Source organism: Cupressus sempervirens, chromosome 7 (assembly GCF_028749045.1).
Source record: "Cupressus sempervirens isolate cs-2001-9-10 chromosome 7, ASM2874904v1, whole genome shotgun sequence".
NCBI lineage: Eukaryota > Viridiplantae > Streptophyta > Pinopsida > Cupressales > Cupressaceae > Cupressus > Cupressus sempervirens.
The window spans coordinates 157,558,302-157,575,814 of NC_143124.1; positions in this window are offsets into that span (position 1 = coordinate 157,558,302).

Sequence of the window (17,513 nt, forward strand, 5' to 3'; positions counted from 1 at the left end):
TTTTGGTGTGCGTTCTTTTGATTTTGCTCCTAAGGGGGCAAGATGATTACATAATTGAATTTAAATTTTGACTCAATCTAAATCCTCATTTCTTGGGGCATCTCATTGCTAGGAGCATCTTCTTCCCCTCTATTTGACATCTTTTTCATCTATTTCATCTTTTCATCAGTTGATCACACTTTATCACATCTTATAAATAGTTTTATGGATAGGTATCGGGACAATCTAAACCTCGACTCTTGAGGATCAAGCCTCATTCTAGGGATGATACTATGACTCATAATTTGATCTTGCTATCTTTTATCAATTTTAGGTATCTAGATCCTTAAAGGTTAAGCTCCATTCTAGAGACAATCTTTTAAATACTATCAATTTTAGGTATCTAGATGTTCTATTTGGATCCTTAAAGGTTAAGCTTCATTATGGAGACAATCTTTTAGATACTATCAATTTTAGGTATCTAGATGTTCTATCTAGATTCTTAAAGATTAAGCTTTATTTGGGAGATAGTATTTTAAATGCTTATCAAATTTTAGGTATTTAGATGTTCTATCTAGATCCTTAAAGATTAAGCTCCATTCTGGAGATAGTTTTTTAAATGCCTATCAAATCTTGGGTATCTAGATATTCTATCTAGATCCTTAAAGGTTGAACTTCATTCTGAAGAAAACTTTTAAAATGTTTATTGATTTAGGTATCTAGGTGTTCTACTTGGATTCCTTGGGATTAAGCTCCATTCTAGAGATGGTCCTTAAAAGCTTATCAATTGGTCCCCATGACATCAACTTTAGAACCAACCTTATTTCTTGATGTGTGCATCACCCTTTCTGATTTTCTTTGAATTGAACATGTTGCTTCATTCAAAGAGGGAAAAAATGTAATACCCCAAATTTGGCTTATTGCCATGATAACCAATTTTGGTCTATTCTTATTAATTCTAAACTCTTAGGGCCCGTTTGGTTGCTGGAATACAATGAGAATAGGAATAGAAAATTAGAATTTGTTTTTAATTCTTTGTTTGGTGCATCAAATCGGAATTGAGCATAGGAATACGTATTCCCATTTTGCCCCAAAATGAGCATTTGTCCATTCTCCAAAATACTTGTAATTGGAATTGCTATTCCCATTCCCATTTTGATTTTTGATTATTGGATTAAAATTTAAAATCCTCTAGAAGGAATCGAAGTTAATCCGCTAAAATTTGGTCGAATTTTGCTGTACAGATGTTTTGTGGTAGATCGACAATAACCTTAGCCGCACTTTGGACATTCAGAGATCTCTGCACTACAAACATCTTGCACTTCGATCCTAACGACTCACATTTTGAAAGTGTTTCTTCTCCAGATCGAGTCATATAGTTGAAGCTGTGCAAGAAAACGTTTTTCCTAACTTTTAATATTTACGCCGTTGGCGGTTTCTTATTTGGAGTGGAAGAGTTGATTTTGCAGTCTAATACATCCATCACAGCATCCATTTGATTTTTCCATGTTTTCTATTCCACCGCTCGCTAAATTCAAACCTATCTCCGAACAGCTTGCCACTTGCTTGACAATACGACCAGCGGCAGATTGTCTCATCATCTAAATGCAAGTAATAATGAGGAGACAACATCGATAGGATTTTCAACAGCCAAGATCGCCTTCTTACAAGAAATGGATGTTGCCCTCTGCAGATGTTGCAAATTCAAAATTATATTTTATCCAACCAAACGGAGAGAATGAATTTGTATTCCAGAATAGCAATTCTAGAATAACAATTCTCGATTGTCAATTCCTATCCCCGTAACCAAACGGGCCCTTATGTCACTAGACAATTCTAGTTCTGATTTTTGCTACTTGACCTAAGTGTCAAATGTAGAAAACCTTAAATCTACATTTCTGAAGTATTGACTCGTAGTAGTCACATTAAACCTATTTGATTGAGATTTAATTTAAATCTATGTATCTATACTATAATTAAATTAAATTATATCCTAAGGCTAATGTATTAGGGAATTAAAATATTTAATTTGATAATTGTGTCCACTTTAATTAATTAAATTAGATTATTCAATTAAATGAAAAAGGCATTTATGAGGTCATATCTCGCTTATTAAATTAAATAATATCTTTAAAATCCTCTCTTCAGTTCTAAAGTGGAAACTCTGAGTCAACTACTTATCAAAATTTCAACCAATCTAGTTAACTTGCTCTCACACTTATGACAAGTTTAGTTAACTACTTATCACACTCAGATCTGAAAGAGTTAACTTCACCTAGACAAGGAAGTTTCCATCTTAACTAAATCTTCTATCTAATCCTAATGGTTCAACAAGGTTGATCCTGATTGTTGATCCATTCCTAGATTCTATTTAAGGGGTTCTCAATTTCTCATTAGGGAGGTTGAATTGAGTTTTTCATAATGAAAATGCAACATATTGCCACATAGCACCATAGGTCCCTTTCCTTGGTTAGCGTAGTCATCAATGGGTATTTTTGTCCATCGTTTGATCTTCCTAGATCTATGGCCATCACTTTGTCTCTTTGTGAAGAAGCACAAACTTTATCTTATGTGACAAAGTGATAGCATGTCATGTGTACATGATGGACCTTTCTTCTTATGCCTGGTAAAGTCCTGTAACAAGGATCTAGTTGGCAAGCTTCATTTTCTCTTTTCTTGTGGGCTAGTGTCTCTCCAGTATATTTCATCCACCATCAGATCTTGCAACATCGAGGGTTGTCCCAATGTCACTTTGTAGAAGTTCTCGATCTTTACTTCATGTGAGATAGCAAAAAAATGACACATGGATTGAGGGTCTTGTTCCTATTGTGGGTCATTAGGTGAGGTGAATAAAGTGCTAGACAGGTTGTAAAAAGGCATCATTCTCATTGGTTGAGGTGCTATCATGCTTGATGAATCTTCAAACTATCATATGGGATAAGATCCATGGTTGTCCCTATGTCTCTTTGTAGAATAGCAAGGTCTTTAATTCAAGGGACAAAGTGAGAGGTTGACACATTTGCATGGTAGATCCAATTTTGGAGGTAAAAATGCCAATCAAGTTGCAGTTAAGTTGTGGTTTCATATGTATATTGGTTAATGTTGGTCATTTTTTCCTTTTTCCAAATTTCCATATTTGAATTCAAACGTAGTAACATTCACATATTTGAAAAATCAAATAAAATGTGGCATAAAAATATTTTATGCTAAGATCTTAGGTTATATTTTAATTCCTAAGTCACTGTTAACTTTAATATTTTGATGGGCCCACATCTTCCCCATCATTGGATCATTTTGTGATTCATGGGCATCACTTTTTGACCTTGTAGAAATGCTCATTCTTTATCTCATGTGATAAAGAGACATCACATTGCATGTATGTATGGGTCCAAGTCAAGTTTGGTGGGCCACAATGCGACAAGGTGATGAGTCAAACAGAGCTAGCATATAGTGGGCATTTCATTGGTTGAGTCTTTGACATGGTCAATTTGGTGGACCACATGTTCTTAGTTTCTACTTTCATCATCACATGGAGGGAGATCAATGGTTCTCACTATCAATATGGAAAGTTGTAGGTATTTTAATTTATGTAACATAGCAAGAGGATAATGTGTGTCATGTGGGTCGTATCTTTCTAATGGGCCACATACAAGGTGGATAGACTTTCATATTAGTTGGTGAAAGGCATCATTTGTATTGGTAAGGTTTTGACACAAATTAGTGTGTTCTCAAAGCTGTCAAATGGGTTATGATCAAGTGGTTGTCATTTTGTTCCCAGCAAAAGTTGCATGAAAGATACCTATAGAAAAATAGCAAGGATTTGACATGTGTCCCTAGTGGGCCCCCATTTCTCTAGATCACAAATGGTGAAATTCAAGGCTACAATGATACAAATACATTCTCGTGTTAAGATCATACAACCCAGCGTAAGATCATGAGGATAATTAACAAAGCCTCCAATATTACGATATGTAGTTATCATAACATTGTAGAGGCATATGGTTGTAGAAACGTTAAGAAGGGTTATAATCTTACAATTTTTAGTTCTCATAAGATCATAGGAGTAGTTGAGGAAGTCTTTTGAAGGCATGAAGTAAGGGATTCATCATAGCATTTTAGTGATCATAAGATTGTAAAGAAACTTCAAGAGGGACCCAATGTTAGGATGGGCTAATGATCATAGGATTTTAGAGCCTTGGTTGACCATGATAAAATGTTTCACCTATTTGAGTTGGAAAAGGAAAAAGGGTCTTCATCAAATAAAATTGTAGGAAGGTACATGAATGAAAGTTGAATATGATTGACCTGCTGATGCATCCAACTTGAAGTACTGATAGAAAAAAAGGAAAATAAGCTTTTAATGGTAAATTATATTTTTATCATCTATAGATTTCTTGTAGCATCCCCATGCCTAGAAAATGCAAAATGAGCATGCACTCATCACTTCGTTATCCATCTACCCAACTATGCATTGATTGACACCATTTCCATCACTTTAGAGTTTACTCTAGTCAGGCTTTCCATGATTTTTATGCCTTTGCAAGTATACCAAATCAAATCTATTGTTTGAATCATCTAATTTTTCTTTGAGCATTTAATAGGAGTAGTTTCGGAGTAACTTTAGTGAGAATTATCTCAATTGTGCTTGAACTATAAAACCAAAGTTTTAATTCTTTCTTAGGGTTGACTTTTCTCTATTTTCCCTAATATTGATCTATATGTTCATTGTAAATTCCCTTTGCCTCTATGCCTAGTGAAATCCTACCTTATGTCCTTTAGCCATTGATGACTGTGCAAGATCTATTTGCCTTTCTTAAACATTTTGTGCCTATTTGCAATTCTCATGATTATATCTCTTTGACCTAAGAATTATATATAAGTGAATCACATCTTCCTTGTGTCATTTATTTGGTTTTTCTAATCTGTAGGTTTTTGTTAGATTAAAAAAAGTCTGGATGTGTATATATTTTGGCATCATGATGGTTCAAAAGTGCATGCATGAGCAAAGATTTGTTTGAACACTCTATTTTGGTGCATTGCCTCCTTAGAATAGATTAAGTAGTTTACTTTAACGTATTCATTTTCCATTTTCCTCTTCAAAAGTAGTCAGGTGCATCCTAATAGAAAAGGTAGTTGGCCTTCTCCAAAGACTCAACCTCATAGTTCAAGTCCCATAGCTTGAAGGTTGTTTCCATATTTCAAAAGGTTGTCCTTAGGTAAAAAATTTGGACAAGGGTGAAAAATTTGGTGACAACAATTTTTGGCACCATGGGTGGCAATAATTCCAAAAAAATTCAAGCCTACTAGTGTTGAAAGGGAAGAATTTCAAGTTGATGCTAAGAAGATAGTGTTTCTCTCAGTATTTTAGGCCACCAAGAGGCTCTTTTCTACAAAGAACTTGGTGACTCTATATCGTTCACATCTAGTTTTAGGACAAGGTTTCTTTGATTCATGTCCAAAGCCAAAATAGGGGCATATTCTAGAGGTAATTTCCAATATCAAGAGCTTTCATTTTCTAATTCTAGAAGAAGAAAGACTAGATTGTCTCTATCACCAGTTGGGAGTATAGAAGAAATCCATACACCTACAAGATCAATCTCTACTCCTCCTATTGTGATATCTCAACTTAGAAAGCCATCAAATCATAATAATAGACCACTTAGTTATATAGATAGGGCTCATTCTTTTTCGACCTTTAATGGTGGAAATCCTCTTTTATTGGACCAAATGCATGACATACTAGTAGCTACAGTTAAAATTATACTCGAGTTTACTAGTGACACTTCTATCTCTCCCATATTTATTGATGCAGAGCCCTCTGTATTTATCTTCAAGGAATCTTAGTTCAACTCAAGGGATTCACAATAGGCTGGTACACCCTCAAGGAACCAAGAACATCTCAAAGATTACAACAAAGAACCCTGACATTATACACCAATAAAGACAACATCTTCACTCACACAATCAGATTGCTATGTCTGATTGCATTGTTGATAACTTCAGTTCTAAATATCTTCTTGAAAATTTTTTTTTAGAAATTGTTCCAAACTATGTATATTAAAACATATTCAAATATGGTACCCATTCAATAAACCAATTACAAGTTATGGTCTTTGTATCGAGACCCATTTTCTCTGTCATAAACCAGAACCAAAACTGGTAACCCTGCCTAGGGCATCAAATATATTTCACAAAAAAAATTAAATAATATCAAACCAATTCTAAATTATCCATCTATTATTCTATTTTACAAATCTGTAAGCCATTAATTTATCCAATACATAGTTCAATGTATAAGCACAAATCTTTGCCTGCAACACCATTAAAGGCATTTAAAAACCAGTTTTCACTCAAATCTTCATAACTTTCACAAACCTATATAAAAAAAACCCAAACCAAAATTAAATGAAATTTAATTCATGTATATTTCCAATTAATATTTTTAGAGGTCCTGAGGCTCCAAAAATTTTCCGTAACACATGCTTCAACATGACTGTATTCAGGAAATCTTAAATCTGCAAATACCCATTATCACCAAAATGCCCATAACTTATTCATTTCTTCATAAAATAAATTCAAACCAAAGAAAAAAGAAATTTTATTCACTTCTATATCCAAATATACAAATTTTACATGGTTTCCAGGCTGTACATGTCTGTACAAGACCTGGAACCGACACTAAAATTGAAAACCAATCAAAATAACAACTCAGAATATTACCAAATTTGTTTTAAAATGTATCTATTCCTTTCATTAATGCTTTGGTTCGACCTTACATCCATTTTTATAGATTTTTTAGTTGGTTATAACTTCCAAACCACCCTTTAAACTAACCCTTCACATTCTTTTGACCCTTTTGCATTCTTGACAATGTTTTATGCATTTTATGCATTTTTACATTTCAACTTTCATACAAACCCAACCTAGACCAACATTATGACTCAAATTACTTTAGATGGATTTCAATAGATCCATTCACCAATTAAATAAACATTTTTACATTATTTATCATATTAAGACCTCCTTTGACAACTTATTACAAATGGCTTCTCTAGCTTTTATATCTTTGTCTTCTTCAAATTTAGGTGCCTCTGCACCATTTATTTACACATTCAAGAGGTTGCAAATATCTACAATATCCATGGTATTACAAAAGATGATGTGGCCATTAGAATCCTGGCTTCATCTTTAAAAGGGAAGGCTCTACAATGGTACAGGGGTCTATCACATGGTTATATAATGGATTAGGAGCAATACTACATAAATATTTTGAGGAAAAAAGTGACTATTTGTCACTTTTAGAGTAGTTAACTTCTATGAAAAGAGCCCCCCATGAATGCATGACTGATTTCAACTATAGATTTCAAAAGACACGGGACAAAATACCTACTTTAGTGAAGCCTACCCCTAGCAATGACTTCTTGCATTACCTCAAAGCTTTTAGTAGTGACATTGCCACTACAATCCAAATCATGGGAGGAGATAACTTACTTGATGCTTATGAAATAGCAATAAAGGAAAAAAAACATATTGATACAAGGAGGAAAGTTAGCTCCAAGGCCTCCTATGCCTTTATTCTTGATATCCCAAACCACCTACAAACAATGGCCCCTATTCCCACAACTTCCACATCACAACCCCTTGCAATAGTCCCTCAAGCTTCTACATATTCAAATGGAATGGATGAAATCAAAGAGATGATGTAGTCTATGATGTTGAACATAGATCAAAGATTGCAAAGTTAGGAGAAGAATTTGGAAGATAGCTTCTTTGTGATGTAGAAAGTGAGCAACAAAGTGGTGACTTTGGAGAGATAGCAAGCTTGAGGTAATAGGGCTCCTCAACTACAATATCAAACTATGAATAATGATAGGTCACTAAATCACAATTACAAGAATAATTCATTTGTTCAAAGTAGGTTGATCATTAATGCCTCTAATTCAAGTGAAAACTACAATAAGGCCATAGTACCTTAAAACAATATGGCTCAAGACCAAGACTTTTTCCCTTCCTACAATAACTCCTATGCCTATTGTATGTGTCATAAGGCTGAATCTTATTTGACTATGAAAACTTAGGAGCCTGTAGAATGATAGTCATATAATGAAAGCCAACCCAAGGATGCCTCACATATGCAAAGATAGGGTGATTTCTCCTTCATGTATCATCAGGTGGAGGAATATTGTAATGTGAACTAGGACCCCATTGCTCACAATACTAGGAGAAAAAGAAGAGCTATTGAAGATGCTACCCCTCCCCCTCCTAATAAAGCTTCAACATCAAATATAGTACCTCATGTGTAAGAAACAAATGATCAACCCAATGCTCCTCAACAACAAAGACTAAATAATTTCCAAGGAGATGTGAATAGCCCCTAACTTACTCTAGCTCAACCCCTTATACACGCAATTCCCAAGGCTTCTACCAAAGTACCTAATGATTCATTTAGTGTGTTAAAGTAGATGAAGAAGAAAAATATGAATATTTCCATGTGGGAATTTTTTGCTACCATAGTCATGCAAAAGAGATTGTTGTAGCAGGAATTGGAAAGTATTGAACCTAAGGATCAACCACCTAGCATAGAAAGTGCCATGAGCCTAGTACAACCATCAAGGGAGGTACAAACAAGTAAAAAGGTTAGACCTCTACCATTTTATGTTTCTCTAATTATATGGGATAAAATAATCAACAATTGTATGGCTAATTCAGGGGCTAGTAGTTCAGTGATGCCTAAGTATGTTGCTAATGCTTTAGAAGTGAAATATCAACCTATTGTTAGGGATGTACTATAGTTGGATGGTAGCACTATCAAGACTATAGGGATCCTTAGGAACTTTGAAATGGACCTACATGCATGCCCTAGTTTTATTCTAGTTTAGGATATATCAATTACTGAGGTCAAGCCACACTTTTCCATTTTCCTTTCAAGAGATTTTACTACCCAAATAGGTGGTTACATATCTTATGATTGGTCATCTATATTTTTTAGAACAACATATGGGACTAAAGCTTCAATTAGAGTAGAACGTCTAGCCCTCCATCATATTAAGCCCTATAACCCTAATCCCATCAATATGAATTTCACTCTCCTAGATATGGATGAGAATGACATAGTAAATGAACCTACCACTTCTTTAGCAGAGATACCTAGGTTTCCCTTAGATGAATGAGCTAATGCATATCAATTTGATCCCATATCAGAAACCCTTGAAATAAGCCTTGGTACCTATTACATATAAAAAAAGGATGCTCTGGTCTCTAACTTTGTGAAAACCAAAGAAGATATGAGTGGGATATGGAACATGTATTTTGATGGATCAAGAAATAAGAATGGATCAATGACTGATGTGATGTTTATTTCTCCTGCACTAGCAAGGTACAACTTCTCTTTTAGGTTCTAATTTAGTTGTACCAATAATGTGGCCAAGTATGAATCCTTGATTCAAGGTCTTCTAGTTTCTCAAAAAAGAGGAGTCTAAGCATTAAGTGTATATGGAGATAGCAAGTTGGTGGTTAATTAGGTGAGAAATCAAAACATCACTAAGAGTAGTTTTCTCAAGTCTTATAAACATAGAGTATTAGATTTACTTGAAAGTTTCAATGCATTTAATATTCAAAGCATCCCTAGGATAGAGAATAGATGTCCTTATAGACTTACAGTAGTGGGTGCATCTTATGATGTACCAAAGGGCCTTGAGGCCAAAAAGAAGTAGTAGATTAAAGTGGTAGTTAGGCCTACTATTCTTGATAATAACACCAATTGCCAAGCCTTTCAATTTGATGCACAAATTTTAATTTTCTTGCAAAATGAGGCAAAATTATCATAGAGAAACCAATTTATATTGCATGAACAATATGGGGATTAGATCATCAATCTTAGTTCTAATAAGTTTCCTTAGGATCTTATTATCTTAGAAGGTATCTTCAATCCCTTAAACCAAGCAAGTGTGTCTTTGCTACTAATCAAGTAAAATTATTATGACACATTGTATCAAAGGATGGTCTAGCCAGTGATCTAGAGAGAACTAAAGCCATACTTTCTCTCTCCCTTCCTAGTCATAAGAAAGGTATGTAAAGTTTTCTTGGTAGAATAAATTTTGTAAGGAGATTTATCCCTAATTTAGCTACCATGGTGAAACCTCTTACAACTATGGCTAAGAAGAATATGGTCTTTTCATGGACCAAGGAAGGGAAGGTGAATTATGAAGAGATCAAAGTAGCCATATCCTTGGCCTACTCTCATCAATATAAATTTTGAAAAGGACTTCATTCTTTATATCTTATGTGGTTAATCAAGCATTTTGGTTATCTTAACTCAAACAAGTGATAAGAATGAAGAACAACCTATTGCCCTCTATAGTGAAAGGCTTAAGGAATATGAAGACAAATGAAGTTATGTAGAAATGAAAGCTCTTGTAGTCATAAGAACTTTGAAGAAATTTAGACACCTTTTGTCTCATAGCAAGATCCATTTGTTATTACCCCAAGTTAGTGTGAAGGACTTTCATTTGAGTAAATATATTGGTGAGAAGAGAACTGGATGGATCACTAAGGTAATGGAGTATGATGTTGATATAGAGATTACCAAGTTGGTAAGGGGAAAGGGATTGTGCGAATAGATGATCTCATCTTTGGAGTTAGATGAGGAAGTTTCTATGGTAGTAATAGAACAACAAGAGGCAAGAAATGACAACCCAAGAAGTTGGATAAATGACATAAATGCCTTTGTAGTAGGAAATGGATATCTTCAAGAGTTGCATAAGGCTAAAAGGAGATAGTTTAGATTGCAATCAATCCCCTATGCTATAGTTTACGATAAACTTTTTAGGAGAGATGTGAATGGAAAATTGCTAAGATATGTTGATATAGGCCAAGTTGATGGAGTGATCAGAGAGCTTCATGATGGTCCTAATGGTGGCTACTTTTTCGAAAGTACAACCGCAATGAAGATTATGAGAGCTAGTTACTATTGGCCACCCTTGTTCCATGATTTTCATGGACATGTGAGGAAGTGTGAAAAATGTGATTTCTTCTCTAGTAAGCAAAGGTATACAACTCTTACATTTCATCCCATTTAGGTAGATCAACCTTTTTCTCAATGGGGATGGGATTTCATAGGCCCTATCAATCCACCTTCCAGCTCTAATCATAAATGGATCTTAGCTACTATAGATTACTTTACCGATGGATAGAGCAAATAACATTGAAGGATGCCATAGAATCTTTAGTTGTTTAATTCCTTGATGGAATTGTTACTAGCTATCATGGCCCTTCAACCATTATTGTAGATAATGTAAAATATTTTGTAGGATCTTAGATTTGTGCATAGTTAGTTGATCATAATATCTATTTGAGCACATCCTTGAACTAATACCCTTAGGGAAATGGGTTATTTGAGTCATCTAACAAGAACCTAATCAAGATTATGAAAAGGACTATAGAGGATAGCCAGAGGTGTCAGCATCAAAATTTGAAAATAGGAATGTGGGCTAATAGAATAACACCTAAGAGAGCCATAGGAAATTCTCCTTTCATGTTGGTGTATGGTAGGGAAGCTAGACTCCCTATTTCATTGGAATTTTCTACACTTGAGCTGGCTCATTGGTTGGAGTTGATTGAAAATGATGCTATGTCTATAAGAATGGCAGAACTAGTGGATTTGGAAGAGAAAAGAAGATAGGCCATGCAGAGCCCAGAAGCATATCAACAAAAAATCAAGAAGTATTTTGATAAGAAGACTTGGGTTAGAACCTTCAAAGAGGGTGATCTTGTATTAAAATGGGATGCAAACAAGGGAAAACCAGGGAGGCACTCAATTTGATACATTGTGGAGTGGTCCCTATGTGATTATTAGTTGCAAATAGGCTAATACTTTCCAATTAAGCATGCCTAATGGTGAAATTTTTCACATTCTAGTTAATGGAATATATCTCAAGCCCTAGTTCTAAGATAGAATGGTAATTCTAATATAGAGTTGGAGTAGTTTGTTTCCCATTTGTTCCTATTTTCCAAGAAGTGCATAAAGAACATGTATTTTTGCGGAGGTCATAGAGTATTTTGGTTCCTAATTTTAGTTACAGTGAAGCAATTTTGAGGCTCCTTGGCATGTTTTCTATAATTTTAGGGTTTTTTGGATAGATCTTCATGATTTCTATGACTATATTGTCCAATGGATGTGTATACTACTAGTATATGTATCATTGGCTTGCATCCCCTCTAAGTTTCCAAATTTGTTGGTCATTTTTGCCTTGTCACCAAATTCTCATATTTGAATTAAAATGTAGTAACATTCACATATTTGAAAATTCAAATAAAATGGGAAACAAAAAAAATTTATGCTAAGACCTTGGGTTATATTCCAATTCATAAGTGACTGTGCACTTTAATATTTCCATCAGCCCACATCTTCCACATCATTAGATCTTTTTGCAATCCATGTCCATCACTTTTTCACCTTATAGAAATGCTTATTCTTTATTTTGTATGACAAAGTGACATCACTCCATATGTATGGGTGGGTCAAAGTCAAGTTTGGTGGGCCACAATGTGAAAAGTTAATGAGTCAAACTAAGTAGGCATGTGGTGGGAATTTAATTGGTTGACTCTTTGACATGGTTAGTTTGGTGGACCAAATGTTCTTAGTTTCATCTTTCATCATCACATGGAGGGAGATCAACAATTCTTGTTATATCATTATGGAATGTTGCAGGTATTTTGATTTATGTGACATAGCAAGAGGTTGATGCATGGCATGTGGGTCCTATCTTTCCTGTGAGCTATAGATGAGGTGAATAGATCACCAGATGAGATGGTGAAAGGTAGCATTTATATTGTTTAGGTTCTAATACAAATTGGTGTGTTCTTAGAGCTGTTAGATGGGTTATCATCAAGTGGTTATCATTTTGTCACCAACAAAAGTTGCTCAAAAGATACCTATAGAAACATAGCAAGGATTTGACGTGTCCCCAATGGGCCCCCATTTTTGTAGATTGTAAAGGGTGAAAGCCAAGGCTATGATGATATGATTATGTTCTTGTCTTATGATCTTATGACCTAGCTTAAGATCATTAAGATAATTAATAGAGCCACTGATCTTATCATATGCAGTTATTATAATGTTGTAGAGGTGTATGGTCATAGAAATGTTAAGAAGGGTTACAAATTCATGATATGTAGTTCTTGTAAGAGAGTAGGAGTAGTTGAGGAAGTCTTCCAAAGGAAAAAAGTAAGGGATTCATTGTGGTATCGTGGTGATTTTAAGATCATAAAGAAACTTTAAGAGGGGTCTGATGTTAAGATGGGTTGATGATTGTAGGATCATAGAGCTAGAAAATCAAAAGGATCTTCATCCAATAGAACTATAGGAAGGTACATGAATGAACATTGAATATGATTGACCTGTTGATGCATCTGACTTAGAGTGTTTATAACAAAAAAGGAAAATGACCCTTTAATAGAAAATTCAATTTTTGATTGTTTGTAGATTTCTTTCAACATCCCCATGCCTAGTAAATACAAAAGGAGCATGCACTCATCACCTAGTTATCCATCTACCCAACTATGCATTGAATGGTGCCATTTCTATCACTTTAGGTTTTACACCAGTCATGGTTTCCATGACTTTTATTCCTCTACAAGTGTACCAAATCAAATCTATTGTTTGAATCATCTTATTATTTTTTAAGAACTTAATGGTAGTATTTATTGGGTAACTTCAATGAGAATTATCTTTGTTATACTTGAACTATAAAAGAAAAGTTGTAATTATTTCTTAGTTTTCTCTAATATATTTTTACAAGTTCATTGTAAATTCCCTTTGCCTCTATACCTAATGACATCCTACCTTATCTCCTTCATCCATTGATTACTATATATGATCTATTTTCCTTTCTTTAATGTTTTGTGGCTATCTTCAATTTCCATGACTGCATCTCTTTAACCTATGAATGATATATAAGTGAATATCATCTTCCTTGTATCATTTATTTGGGTTTTCTAATTAGCATGCCATTTTTAGATTAAAATAAGTCTAGATGTGTATATCTTTTGGCATCATGATGGTTCAAAAGTGCAAATATGGGCAGATATTGGTTTGAACACTTTATTTTGGTGCATCACCTCCTTAGAATAGATTAGGTAGTTTTCTTCTATGCATTCCTTTTCTATTGTCCTCTTCAAAAGTAGTTAAGTGCATCCTAATAGAAAATAAAGTTAGCCTCCAAAGATGTACTAAATTTAATTTTCCATCTAGATCATAGCCAATCATCCTGTGACACTCTTGAGTGTATCCGTTAAGTTGTGAAGCAATCTAGAGTTTGTGCCTAAGCTATAAAGATACATTTCAAAACCCTTCAGAGGTTGACTCTTCTCTATTTCTTTGGCATTGCTTTGCATTCTTATAATAAATCCTCTTTGCCTCTGAACTTCATGATATTCTACCTTATCACTTTAGCCATTGATGTACTATGTAAGACTCATTTGTTTCTCATCAATCTATTGTGATTATCTACAATTTACATGATTATATCTCTTTTGGGGCTATAAATGATATATAAGTGAAACTTTATCTACATGTGGTTGTTGGATTAAAAAAAGTCTAAATTTGTATATTTTTTATGTCATTATAGTTTAAGTGTGCATGTATGGGTAGAGATTAGTTTGAACACACTATTTTGGTGCATCAAATCCTTGCAATAGATTAGGTTAGTTTTCTATGCATGCCTTCTTTTGTTTTCCCCTCTACGAATAGTTAGGTGCATCCTAATAGTAGAGGAAGTCAACCTTCTTCAGAGACTCAACCTCATCGTTCAAGTTCCACAACTTGGAGGTTGTTTCCATATTTCACAAGGTTTCCTTTAGGTAAAAACTTTAGGTAAGGGTGCAAGCTTTTGTAACAATAGTTTTTGGCATGCCCAATGGGAAAAACATATTAAAAAATTCTTAAGTTCACTAGTGTTAAATCTACTCCCAGTATTCCAAGCATTCAAGAGGATCATTTTCAAGCACTTGGTGACTCTACTCCACTTCCACATCTGGTTTTAGACCAAAGTTATTGTGATTCATGCCAAAAGCTAAAACAAGGGCATCTTCTAGAGGCAAGTTTAATTACAAGAAGATTTCATTTTCAAATTCTAGAAGAAGAGAGACTATAGTATCTCTATCACTAGGTAGGAGTACTCACTAGCACATACACCTACAAGATCCATCCCTACTCCTCCTATTGTTAGATCTCAACCTAGGATACCATTAACTCATATCAATATATCACTAGCATATATGGCTAGAGCTCATTCTTTTTCCACCTTTAATGGTGGAAGTCCTCTCCTTCTAGCCCAAAGACATGACATACTAGTATCAGCACTTAAAATCCTACCTAATTTTATTGTGAAACTTCCATCTCCCTTGTAGAACATATCCAAGAAATACCCTATATTTGCAATACAAGGATATTCATGCTAAAATCTAAAACAAGGGAATATTCTAGAGGTAAGTTTCAACACAAGGAGATTTCATTTTCAAATCCTAGAAGAAGAGAGACTATAGTATCTCTATGACTAGTTAGCATACAACAGTAGCAAATACACCTACAAGATCCATCCCTACTCCTCCTGTTATTAGATCTCAACCTAGGATACCATAAACTCATATCAATAGATCACTAGCATATATGGCTAGAGCTCATGATTTTGCCACCTTTAATGGTGGAAGTCCTCTTCTTCTAGCCCAAAGACATGACATTCCAGTATTAACACTTAAAATCCTACCTAATTTTGCTGTGAAACTTCCATCTCCCCTATAGAACATATCCAATATTTGCAATATCCATGGGATAATTGAAGATGATGTAACATTCATGCTTCTAGCCTCATCCTTGAAAGTAAACTCATTACAATGGTATAGCGGATTTCATCATAACTCTATAACTAATTAGGATGGGTTAAGAGCAGCCCTATGAAAACATTTTGAGGATAAGAGTGACAATCTTTCACTCTTAGAGAAGCTAACAACTATTAAAAGCCCCTCATGAATACATGATAGATTTCAACTAAAGATTCTAGAAAACATAGGATAGAATACCTACTACAATGAAGCCTATACCTGCTAATACTTTCTTACATTACCTTAGATTCTTTAATAGTGATATTTCCACTACAACCCAAACCATTGGAGGATATACATTACATGATGCCTACAAGATAGCAATCAAGGCAGAAAATATTCTAATACAAGGAGGAAAGCTAGCTCCAATGCTTCTTATTCCCTTCTTCCCTAAAGTTCAAAATCACCAACCAATGGTAGCTACTATTCCCACACCTTCCACATCACAAACCTTTTCTCTAGCTGCTCAAACTTCCACATCAACTAGTGAGCTAAGAGAGTTCAAGGCCCTAATACAAGACATTTGGAAACAGTTGAAAATTCAAGATAAGAAGTTGGAAGATCGCTTCTTTATGATTCAAAAAGTGAGAAACAAAGTGGTGACTTTGAAGAGGCAACATGCTCAAGGTAATAAGGCTCCTCAACTACAATATCAAACTCCTTTAAATGGTAGGCCTCCAAATCATAATTTAAGGGAATGCTCCTTTTGATTAGAATAGATAGAATAGTCATTCTTCTACTTCAAATGCAAATCAAAGTAGGGCGTTAGTCCCTCAAAATAATAGGACACAAGATTAGGATTCATGTCCCTCCTACAATTATGCCTATGCTAATTGCATGCGTCAAAAGGTAGAATCCTATTTATCTTTTCTTATCAGTTATCCAAGCTCCAAATGTATAATTAAATCATTGCATAGCTTAATGAACCCATAAACCATTTATCATCATGCATGCATCCATAAGATTATGCAATGACTTAAAACTTGTAGGTTACTATCAAATCAATTTGAAAAAATGTAAACATGAAAATAATAGGTTCAATAAAACATTTGACACAATTATTTACATGGAAACAAAATTTGGGAAAAACCACCAGTAACATGCTACTCTTTTTCATTATTCTAAAGTGATGCCTTGTGAAAGGCCAACCCTATTAAAGGTTATAATGCACACTATTAAATGTGACCTAGTTAAAGGATTTCAATCACCCTATTAGGAGAGAAACTTGTTAGAGGAATTTTGATCATTCACTTGAAATGTCACCCAGTTAAAGGATTTACCATAGACAGATTAAAATTATTAGGGATTAACAGTAAGGCTTAATCTGATAACAACTTAAAACTCCTTTTGTAGATTATAGAACTATGTTTAAGTCCTCCATTCTTCTTGGCTTTCACACACTTTAGCTCTAATAGCTTGTTCACCTTTCAAGCATCCATAACCTTAAGCCTTCTTTCTTAACATGCCAATGCAAACTCTCAATTGGGTCACTAAATGAAGCAATACCCTAGACTCTTTTGTCTTCATTAGGTTCTTGCACATGACAACCTTTTCTTCTAACCATCCATACTTATAAATAAGAAATTAAGATATTTTGTCATTCATTATTCATCATCCAATTTAGGGTTAGGATAGATTAGATAGGATTCAATGAA